The sequence below is a fragment of the Eucalyptus grandis genome, chromosome 9 (assembly GCF_016545825.1).
Source record: "Eucalyptus grandis isolate ANBG69807.140 chromosome 9, ASM1654582v1, whole genome shotgun sequence".
In the NCBI taxonomy this organism is placed as follows: domain Eukaryota; kingdom Viridiplantae; phylum Streptophyta; class Magnoliopsida; order Myrtales; family Myrtaceae; genus Eucalyptus; species Eucalyptus grandis.
This window is the reverse complement of record NC_052620.1, coordinates 43,764,029-43,775,208: the sequence shown is the minus strand read 5'-3', so window position 1 is coordinate 43,775,208 and position 11,180 is coordinate 43,764,029. Positions and strand designations below refer to the sequence as shown.

Sequence of the window (11,180 nt, the reverse complement as noted above, 5' to 3'; positions counted from 1 at the left end):
CAATGCTGCCAAAGTCAAAGGAAGAAGGAGGGAAGAGGAGAAAACAAAAGAATAAAAGCGAAAAAAGATTAAATAATTAATAGATAATTCAAAAATATATATTAAAAAAATTATAGGGCATTGCCCACATCGGACCAGCTAAATTTGGTCGATGCATTGAATTGACATAATTACAAAATGTTTATGACTTAATTAACCAAAAAATAAGTTTATGATTAAATTGGCATAATTGTACTAGTCTAGGACTTTTTGGTAATTTTTCCCATTGAGCTAGTCTCATAAAATTATAAATTAAGTACTATAATTAAATATTAAAAAGGACGTGTTTAATTCAGCAGTATATCAGAACCCACAACATCACGTAGATCGTAAAATACCAATTTCATCGATGAATCTGTCTGTACAAGTAGCATTATTCGCTTATAAAAAGAGTCGGAGGCTCTTCTTCCACGAAAACAACAGAGAGAGAGAGAGAGAGAGAGAGAGATGGTTTATCCTCAAGCAGGAGAGAAGCCTCATGCAGTATGCATCCCATACCCAGCACAGGGCCACATAAACCCCATGCTCAAACTGGCCAAGTTCCTTCACCACAAGGGCTTCCACATCACCTTCGTCAACACCGAACACATCCACAAGCGCTTGCTCCGGTCGCAGGGGCCCCACTCCCTCGACGGACTGCCCCACTTCCGCTTCGACATGATCCCCGACGGCCTCCCGCCCTCGGACCTCGACTCCACCCAGGACATCCCCTCGCTCTGTGCTTCTCTATCTGAACACGGGCTATCGGCGTTTAGAGTCTTCTCCTGAAGCTCCAAGAGCAATCCCAAGACGGTGTGATGCCCCCCGTCACGTGTATCGTGTCCGACGGCGCGATGGCGTTCACTGTGGATGCTGCCGAGGAGTTGAAGATTCCTGAAGTTGTGTTTTGGACGCCCAGTGCTTGCGGGATGCTTGGCTACACTAAGTATCGTCGTCTTGTCGAGGATGGTTTTACGCCCCTAAAAGGTCCGCACTCCATGTTATATTTGTCAAAGGAGGATTTAGGTTTTTCTTTTAACTTTTTCACCAAAAATATTTGCAGTTACATATTTTGGAATTTAGACGTTTCTCAGTTCCCTACGTTTGTTTCTTCCGTCCTTCGTTTACATTTCGAAAGAAGACCAATTTTATTTCGTACATGGCATGAGCATAAAAGAGAATAAGATAAATGCAAATCTTTTAGTAAGATGTTTACTATAAATGATCCGGCAAGACCACGTTAGGTGGTATATAGGTCGATCACTTTTGTTTAGGTCATCGGATGCGATACTGCATATACTAATGAACAAATCTAATAATAAACTATAGTATATTTAACGTAGTGCTATGGTACAAGTTACATACGAATACTAGTTTACAGCATCACTATTTTTGTGTCCAAACAACGAAAAAGCATAGCTCATATAATTCCGAACACCTTAGATTTTATATATAAATCTTACTTACTGTTTGGACCCCTGGCACGATTGCTAGGGAAACTGAAAGGTGATTCTGGGATCAACTGTAGATAGATATTTGAACAATATTCTCGATAGTTCTATCTACCCTTTGTTCGTGGTGTAACTCTTTGTTTTATGATGATGACAGATCCAACCTACTTGTCGAATGGATATCTGGAGACCACGGTGAGCTGGACTTCAGGCATGAAAAGTATTCGCCTGAGAGACTTCCCCACCTTCATCCGAACGCTAGACCACCAAGATATAATGCTCAACTTCGTCATCCAAGAAGTCGAGAGATCTTCCAGGGCTTCCGCAGTCATCCTCAACACCTTCGACACCCCCTCGAGCACGACGTCCTGGAGTCTCTCTCCTCCGTCTTTCCCACATCTACACCATTGGGCCGCTCCAGCTCCTTGCCGACCAGATCCAAGACAAAGCCCTGAGATCGGTAGGGGGAACTTATGGAGAGAGGAGCCCGGGTGCTTGCCATGGCTTGACTCGAAGGAGCCTGGCTCGGTGGTGTACGTGAACTTCGGAAGCATCACGGTCATGACCACTGGCCAGCTGACCGAGTTTGCGTGGGGACTGGCTAACAGCCAGAAGCCATTCCTATGGATCATAAGGCCGGACCTTGTGGCGAGCAAGTCGGCTGTGTTGCCACCTGAGTTCGTGGAAGAAATCGCAGGCCGAGGGATGCTGGTGAGCTGGTGCCAGCAAGAGGAGGTCCTGAAGCACGGGGCGATTGGGGGTTTCCTGACACATAGCGGATGGAACTCGACACTTGAGAGCCTCTGCGGCGGCGTGCCGGTGATATGCTGGCCGTTCTTTGCGGAGCAGCAGACTAACTGCCGGTATAGCTGCACGGAGTGGGGGATCGGGATGGAGATCGACAATGACGTGAAGAGGGACGAAGTGGAAGGATTGGTGAGGGAGTTGATGGAGGGAGAGAAGGGGAAAGAGATGAGGAAGAAGGCCATGGAGTGGAAGGCGAAAGCCGAGGCAGCAATTATGCCCGGTGGGACTTCATACAATAACGTGGACAAGCTCATCTCCGAAGTACTCGTCCATCGATTGACTACTATAGATGGCTGAAGGTTTTTGGCCAGTTGGTTGATCAATTAATAAATTGCTCCTTGGAGAATCTAGGTTAGATTTTGGAGAGGTCTAGCGAGCTTTGGTGTTGTATGCAATGTGTTATTGTCTTGCCCACCGATCAATTTGATTGTTGAATGCAAGATCCAAGTTAGACGTTGGAGTTCAGACTTGGCCTGTGCGCATGCGTGCATGGCCGCGTGCAAATAATTAAGTCTTTGTTATCTTCACTCGCTCTGGATATAATAGAACTTGTTCAGTTCATCAAGCTTGTGCTCCATATATAGCATTTACCACTATTTTTTTTTACTACTTTGGATGAAGAAAAGATATTCAATAAAATATCAATCGTGCTATTCCTTAAGTGATAATGCGATTTAAGACCTCCATGATAGAAACGGTATGTACGTTCCAACCAAAAGTAGGGCTGCTCATGCAAATTTTAAAACCATACAGAATGTAGATGGATCTCGAGTGTAATATCTTTCACTTCCAATTCTTTCATTTCTCGTTGTTTTACCGATTTTTGTGGGAGAAAGGAAATGGGAGGACATAGTTTTACAAACAATCAATTTTCTACGGATTAGAAGGTTTTAAAGCAAACAATTAAACACGTAATAATTTTGAGAAAGATATACGTTGTACCTTAATGAGTGATATACATGAAGTTTATCCTTCAGATAACAAATGCGGTGCCTCAAGTACATATACTTGTTCGTGCAATCTTTCACTTTTCTTGTATGTCAAATCATCCGAATATACTCACATCAAGCCATAACATGGCTCATCAAACTGAGAAAGTTATCAGTTAGACGAATTCACGCCACTGTCCATTTGATGATTTAAAAAATATTTTTTAAACTTAATTATCTATACCACTTAGAAAAATAAATAAATAAATAATATATTTGCTTAGACATTAATTACTAGTAGTAATGAATTTTTTTTATCAAGTTATACAAATAATCATTTTAAGGAAAATATTTTTCATATCATTTATTTTTGTAGAAATAAATGGAACCCAAGTCACATAAATCATGTTACCAAAAAAAAAAAAAATCACATAAATCACCACATGATGTAGCTTTCTGGATACCCAATAAAACATTCAATGACCAATTAACAATGTGCATGTGTGAAAAATATTTTTATGATTATGTTATGAACAGAACATTGAGAAGAAGGTATCCAATGCACTTTTCTCCCTTGCTTCATTGATCATTAATCAATCTGGAAGTCCAATAGATTTGCATAATCCCTAAAGTTTGAAAAGACTCCCAAATTTCATAGTCATTCCCTTTCAAGGTTCCAATAAAATAAGAAATGGATCGATAATCACAAGACTAGTCCAATGGGTTGAACCAAGCAAAGAGACAAAACTGGTTGAAACACGCAAAGAGACAAAACTGCATAGACCTGTCTAATTAGCAACGCCTCCACGATACTCGTCTTTTACAAAGACAAAGGAAACAAAACAAGAATCACAAAAGGCAAAAAAGACGCTATAGCTCAATTCATTCATCTTTGACTATTTTGCCGTCTATCGTTTTCGTCTTTAATGCGACAATCTCAGCTAAGGCTTTGACTTTGTCACATAGTCGTCACACTCAATCTTTCATTTAGGCATTCGATTAATCCGATTGAATATGAACCTCGATGTGAAATCTTAAATTCTCTTTCTTCTTTTCCATTTTCTACAAAGACACGGTCTATCTTGTTTATCCTAGCTAACCATATTGCAAGTACTATACTTAATATACGTACCATACCAATAAATGGGTCTTGCAAATTGCACTCTTCTTTTCTTTTTCCCCACTTAATTACTTAATAAGTGTGTTCCGACGATATTTTCAAGGAAATGTAATCATGTTTTACTTCATTCTTTTGTAGGCATCAGTCGGCTCTTTTTGTCTTCATATGCCAGTTTTTTTTTTTGGAACCAAATCTTCGTATGCCGCCAACTTCGAAGCGCACTAATCAACGTCAGGCGAGCGTGCCTAGTGGATTTCGTGCTATTTAATAGTTAGATATGCAATAATTTCCAGACATTAGCTGAAGTATTTTGTTTCGTCCTTGCGTGGCACATGATTTGCCGGCCTCTTCGATGTTGATGCATATCCATATCATGCTATCATCTAAAAATTGTTCAGTTGGATCCAATCAATTGCGTTTTGAAAGTAAAAGAACCATCATAATGTTTCGATAATCAAAGAACCATCATACTAGCCGACGATCATGGGAAACACCGTAAATTTGATGGGATTTCCAGATTGGCGGTGTAAACACGTTTCTGATGCTTCACTTGTCCAAAGTACTATGTTTTTTTTCAGGTTAGGTGAGCACGGCCCTCATCCTAAATATTGATTAGACATATTCCCATGCAAATGCTAGTATGAGCATATAGAGGGGGTGAATAGATGCGAAAACAAACTTTTATGAGATATAGAGTGAAGCTTTACTTTTAACCTGAGTTTGTTTAATAGTAGACTTTAAAATAGAAACAAGACACTAACAATTAAATAAAGTTACGAGTAAAGTAAAAGAGTTTAGAGAAGAGAATAATAACACAAGATTTATAGTAAGTCGGCTTAATCCAAGCCTATGTCCACTCTTCCACACTGATAGTCCACCAGTTGGACTTCACTATGAATCAAAAGAGCTGTTATAGTATCACGTCCTTGATTCCATAGTGTAGAGACTCTACTACACTTCCTCAAGATCTCACAAATGTATAAACTCACTTTTGAGTACAAGTTTACGCTCAATAATTGAATTGATACGTAACAATGAGTTTAGACTTTGGAATTTCTCTATCGCGCACACACTCGAATAACTAAAACATCTTCCTTATATACTCCCCACTGCCTTCATAACCATTGGCACTTTCCAAATGAGCTCTTCCAATCTACCCATTGGACAGAATCAATTAGGGAGATTTCGAATTATTTAAGGAATATGACGATAACCCACCAATCCTACTCGCCCATACAATCAGAATCTAGGTTTCCATAAGTAAAACCTTCCAAGTATGCTTTGCCAATCAACAAATCCAAAATACCTGAATCAATCTCAAGATGAATAATAGATTCCGAGATGCTATATCCAACCAAGAGATCTTCTTTAGTCGATAGAATCAAATCCTTAAAGAAATACTTAATTCTGGATAAGTCTTCTACGACGGTCTAGAAACTGTCAATGAGAATAGACTTTGAATCTTGAGTTTAATGGTCTGGCGGTTTTTAGACTTTGACAAAGGAGTCTACAAGTCTTCAGTAGATCGATGGAACGTTTTGTCGACTTCAAACACATAGGAAGTTTTCTCCAATATCCCGGACTAGGGAGGCACGTATGGCCCCTAAACATGGAGAAAATATTGGCTGGTTCCAGACCTTGGACCACCCAATTTTCTCCTTCCTAGGGAACGAAGGAAAGAGAATATGATAGAAATAATTGTGTGCGGAGCACGAGAGAATGTAGGGGCTAGTGTGTGCAGGCTAGTGAGAGAGAAATGAAATTATTTTTGTGCATAAATTCGTTTGATTGCCGGGCGGCCCCACACCTCCACATGTTGCTTCCTGAGTGATCGGAAACCACATTGACTTGGCGATCCAGGACCAGTCAATATTTTCTCCTCTTTCTATGGTGGAGAAATGGTGTTACTAGCGTGCATACACTCCTCAAAAAGGAGCTAGCGGAAGAATTGCATAAGTTCATTAAACCATAGTCACATGATGTCGTTTCTCTGGTCACATAAGCCGTATGTTCATCGTACCAAGGAAAATAGTTCTCCGTATAAGGTCAGAATTTGGAACGCCAAGGAGAACCACAAAGAATGAAAAACGAGAAAGGATGGCCGGTGGATCTATCTACCGCGTTCATTTTTGACGACGCTTGTTTGTTCTCTTATTGCACGAGCATGAATATATCAAGGCGCGGGTTTGTTTTACGAGCTTAGACCGATATACACGTGAAATGAAAGCCCACTGACCCATCGACCCCATCTTCTGCAATTCTGTGGAAAGCCTGTCTTGTCTTCTCACGGAGAGAGAGGGGAGGGAGGGAGGGAGATGGGTTCTGAAGCAAGAGATAAGCCTCATGCAGTGGTCATTCCTATCCAGCACAGGGTCACATAAACCCTATCTTGAAGCTCGCCAAGATCCTCCACCACCGAGGCTTTCACATAACGTTCGTGCACACCGAGTACAACCACAAGCGCTTGCTCAAGTCCAGAGGCCCGAGCTCTCTCGATGGCTCGCCTAGGTTTCGCTTCAAAACCATCCCCGATGGCCTCCCACAGAGTGATTCCGATGAGGATGTCACTCAGCACATCCCTTCTCTCTGTGAGTCCACTTCCAAGAATTGCTTGGCTCCTTTCATGGACCTCCTCGGGAGGCTCAGTGATAAGTCTGTGGATGATACTGAGGTTCCGAAGGTGAGCTGTGTGATAGCGGACGGCGGCATGTCCTTTGCACTTGATGCTGCAGAGAAGCTTGGAGTGCCTGGTGTGCTGTTTTGGACTCCCAGTGCTTGTGGGGCTTTGGTGTATACTCAGTACCATATGCTCCGCGAAAAGGGGCTGTTCCCCCTTAAAGGTTAGGGAAGTACAGGATTTTCTTTACTCTATATTAAGTTTAAAAGCACCCTGTCTGCATGATATAAATCATCCTAGATTCCCGGCTGATTGATTGGAGTGTGTCCTTTAAAATTTTGAAAGTCGTTGTGATAATCTGGGGTCTCAAACACAATCCTTTCAGTTAGTTTGTTTAATAAATTGTCATTGTTGATATGATGTTATATCCATGTGTTTCGATGCAGATGCAAGTTATCTAACGAATGGATTCCTAGACACCACCATAGACTGGATTCCTGGTATGAAAAACATTCGTCTGCGAGATCTTCCCAGCTTCATCAGGACGACCGATGGTAACGACATCATGGTCAACTACATCATACGACAGATGGAAAAGAACAAACAAAGCCTCAGCAGTCATCCTCAACACGTTCGACTGCTTAGAAAAGGATGTTCTAATGGCTTTCTCTTCCATATTTCCAAATCTTTACACAATTGGTCCGATTCACTTACTTCTCAATAAAATCGAAGATGACAACTCAGTGTCGCATAGGCTCAAATTTGTGGAAAGAAGATTTCGCTTGTTTGGGGTGGCTGGATTCAAAAGAACCGAATTCGGTGCTGTTCATAAATTTTGGGAGCATTGCCGTGGTAACGTCGGAGCAACTCATCGAGTTTTCATGGGGACTGGCTAACAGCCAAAAACCCTTTTTGTGGATAATAAGGCCCGACCTCGTCGCTGGTGACAAGGTGGTTTTGCCCTCAGAGTTCCTAGCGGAAACGAAGGACAGAGGAATGTTAGCGGGTTGGTGCCCGCAAGAGCGAGTGTTGAGGCATCCTTCGGTCGGGGATTCTTGACGCATTGCGGGTGGAATTCGATGCTGGAGAGCATCTGCGGCGGAGTGCCGGTCCTGTGTTGGCCGTTCTTCGCAGAGCAGCAGACGAACTGTTTTTATACAAAGAACGAATGGGAATCGGGATGGAGATCGATAACAGCGTGAGAAGAGAGGAAGTCGAGAAGCTTGTGAGGGAGTTGATGGATGGAGAGAAGGGCAAGGCGATGAAGAAGAAGGCCGTGGAGTGGAAGAGGAAGGCCGAGGAAGCCACTGAGCTTGGTGGGTCTTCTTATGAAAACTTGGAGACGCTTTTGTCCCAGGTTCTTGTGAAGAAGCTGAACGGGTGAAATCGAAGATGATCCTATGTCAACATAAGCACATTCTCTTATAAATTTAGCTAGTGGCTTTTTGACGGGTATATTACATCTGTTTTGTAATAATCAGTGCACTCCATGCAATGGCGACACCTCCGACTCTCTTCCTCCCGCACGAGACAAAGATGGACGAGGGGATGTTTCGACTACACGATTTGTCTGTACTTTCATATCCATCATCTAAACTCAGATGGGTGGTCAAATTTTTAAGTTAAAACTACTAGTTGAGGTGGGATTTGTATTTCAAAGGGTTACATAGGCTGTGTATCATATAAAAATTCCAGAAGGCCACTCTAGGAATGTCATTACCAATTAATGACAGCATTTTTGTTCTTTCGTTTCAGAACATGAGGATTGTGGATCCAATTCATACAACGAGAAACTTAGATTTTATGTGGAGATAATAGCAATCCATTGCAGCTATTTCTCCTCCTAATAACCGGCTATATTGCTATCATGTCTCAAAGATACAGAAAAAAAATGGGGAATAAAATCTGGCCACGGAATGTCGCTTCTCTTCATTATGGAGCCTTGTCCTTTTGCAAGTGCGCGCATACTTATTATCTCCCATTCTAATATAAGGGACAAAGGTGGGTCTTGGAAGTGTTGGAGAGGCGCCAAAAGTATGACATATTGGGACGTTCTAAGTCCGGTCGATCGATAATTGAGGATCTATAACACAGTTCACAATCCTTTTGTTATTTGTGGACCCCGTAGATGTGTAGTGAGTGCACTTGTCAACAAGACGTAGAGGCGTGAAAAACATGATGTTGAATTCAATGGAGGATGGTCACATTTTCAATTCAACCTTCGAATATAGGATTATTAAATCTATTGTATAATAAAACGATAATCACGATTTCATTACTAAATTTCACAAGTTGTCCGAAAGTAGAACGGACTTTTGAAGAAATTAACACGACTGTTGTTCTTTTTAGGCGATTAAATAATCAATATTTTCTTTTTATTAAGAGATTCTGTTTGAATATAAACAAGCATGGGTGGACTAAACTAATTTTTAAGGATGTATCAGTGGTTACGTAATTGGCGTTTTTATTGCATATGTAAATATTGTCCACCGATGATTGACGGACAACGTTCGAACTTCCAAATCGATGAAAAAGATGGACACCGGATGCGTATCCTTTTAATTTACTTCCACACCCAATAGTCCATTGCGAACGTGAAAATATTCGGTGATTGCTTTTCACATCATCCCGTGTGGAGTGCTTTTTCTTTAGTTTCGCTAATCACCAATTGAGACATGCACCCTGACGCGGAATCACAAAAATTGAAAATATGCTCATCAATTGCTTCGTCCTCCTCCTGCCAGAGTCACCTCCAGGCGTCAGCGTCGCTCGTTCACAGCTAACGCCCGTCCAAGCCAACACTGTTGCACGTCCAAACCAAACCACCCCTCTATCGTTCTTATTGTTAGCTTCATCTTCACCGGAGAGAGTCCTACATCTCTGTTGTCTTTGTGGTCATCTTTACCCGTTTGAGAACAAATGGCCAAAAATCTGAAAAAAAAAAATAGAAGTCTTTTGAGAAAAAAAAAATTAGGGAAAAATCTTTGAGACAAGGAAGGGGCAATGGGTTTCTCGACTTGTCATTTTAGCCAAAAAATCTGAGTGTATGGAGCAACACAAGTGAAAAAGCAATGGGTCTCTTGGCTTGTCTTCTTGGCCAAATGTAGAAAACATGGTTGCAAACAACTTAGGATGCGTTTGGCGTCGGGATAAAATTCATTATAGAATATAATAAATCATATCTTACGTTTGGTGCTCCGGATAGAATAAAGTTGGATATAAATGAGATATAAGGCATGATAAAATTATCCCATGGGGGGAGGGATAAAGAAGGATATGATTTTTAATGTCCATAATAGAAAAATTATTTTTCTCAAATAACAAACTTATTAAATTAGCAAAATAGAAATTATATTTCAATATAAATAATATTTGAATTCTAATTTAAGAAATTAAAAATTAAAAAAAATAGAAATTTATTTTTTAATTAATCTTATTTTAATTTATATATTCAACTTTAATTCTATCTTATAATAAACATTCAATCTATAAATTAAATATTTATATTTATTATATATTTTGGTATTTTTTTGTATTTTAGGTATGTTAGTACAAAGTTTACTATTTGATAAAATTTTATTAAAGAATGATGAAAGGGGAAAAATAATATAAAAAAAGAGGGAAATAAAATAAAATAAAAATAAATTAAGTTCATTTATAATGATATGTCATTTATATAAATAAAAAATGTACATGATATAATATGAATATATCCGATTTTAATATTGCGATTAAAAACAATGGACGGGATATAAAAAAAAATCCCAAAATTTTATATCCTATCATATTCAGTTCTATTCCAATTAAAAATCCGGACAACAAACTAGAATGCTAGGGAAAAAGAAACCCATAAACTAGAATGCTAAAGGTCTCCTTTTTTTTCATTGCAGCTCATGCCCATAATAAAGAAAAAAAAAAAAAAAAAGAGGGAGAGAAACCCAAACTTCAATAACTCAGAATTCATAATCTTGCGACTCCCTCTATTTTTCTTTGTTTCCGTCTTCGATGGCCAACTTCCAGATCTGAAACAAAAACGTCCATGGCCGTGACAAACGAGATCAAGATCTCGATTGTTGTTGGGCTCTTGCGGAGGAGGGAACTCAATCACGGTTGGCGCGGCGACCACAGCAAGGTGGAGGCTTGTGGATGGAGGTTGCAGTGGACCAAGGGTGGGAATTTGATAAGAGCAACCGGACCGGTGGCTGCGAAGGAGGAAAGAGAGAGAAATAAAAAATTTA

The 11,180-nt window shown here is 40.2% G+C and overlaps 2 pseudogenes; both read left to right on the top strand.

Moving 5' to 3' along the window:
- The first annotated feature begins 486 nt into the window (after positions 1 to 486).
- On the top strand, positions 487 to 2,573 carry LOC104428554 (annotated as a pseudogene).
- A 4,067-nt stretch (positions 2,574 to 6,640) lies between these two features.
- LOC120288034 lies at positions 6,641 to 8,528 on the top strand (annotated as a pseudogene).
- Positions 8,529 to 11,180: the final 2,652 nt, after the last annotated feature.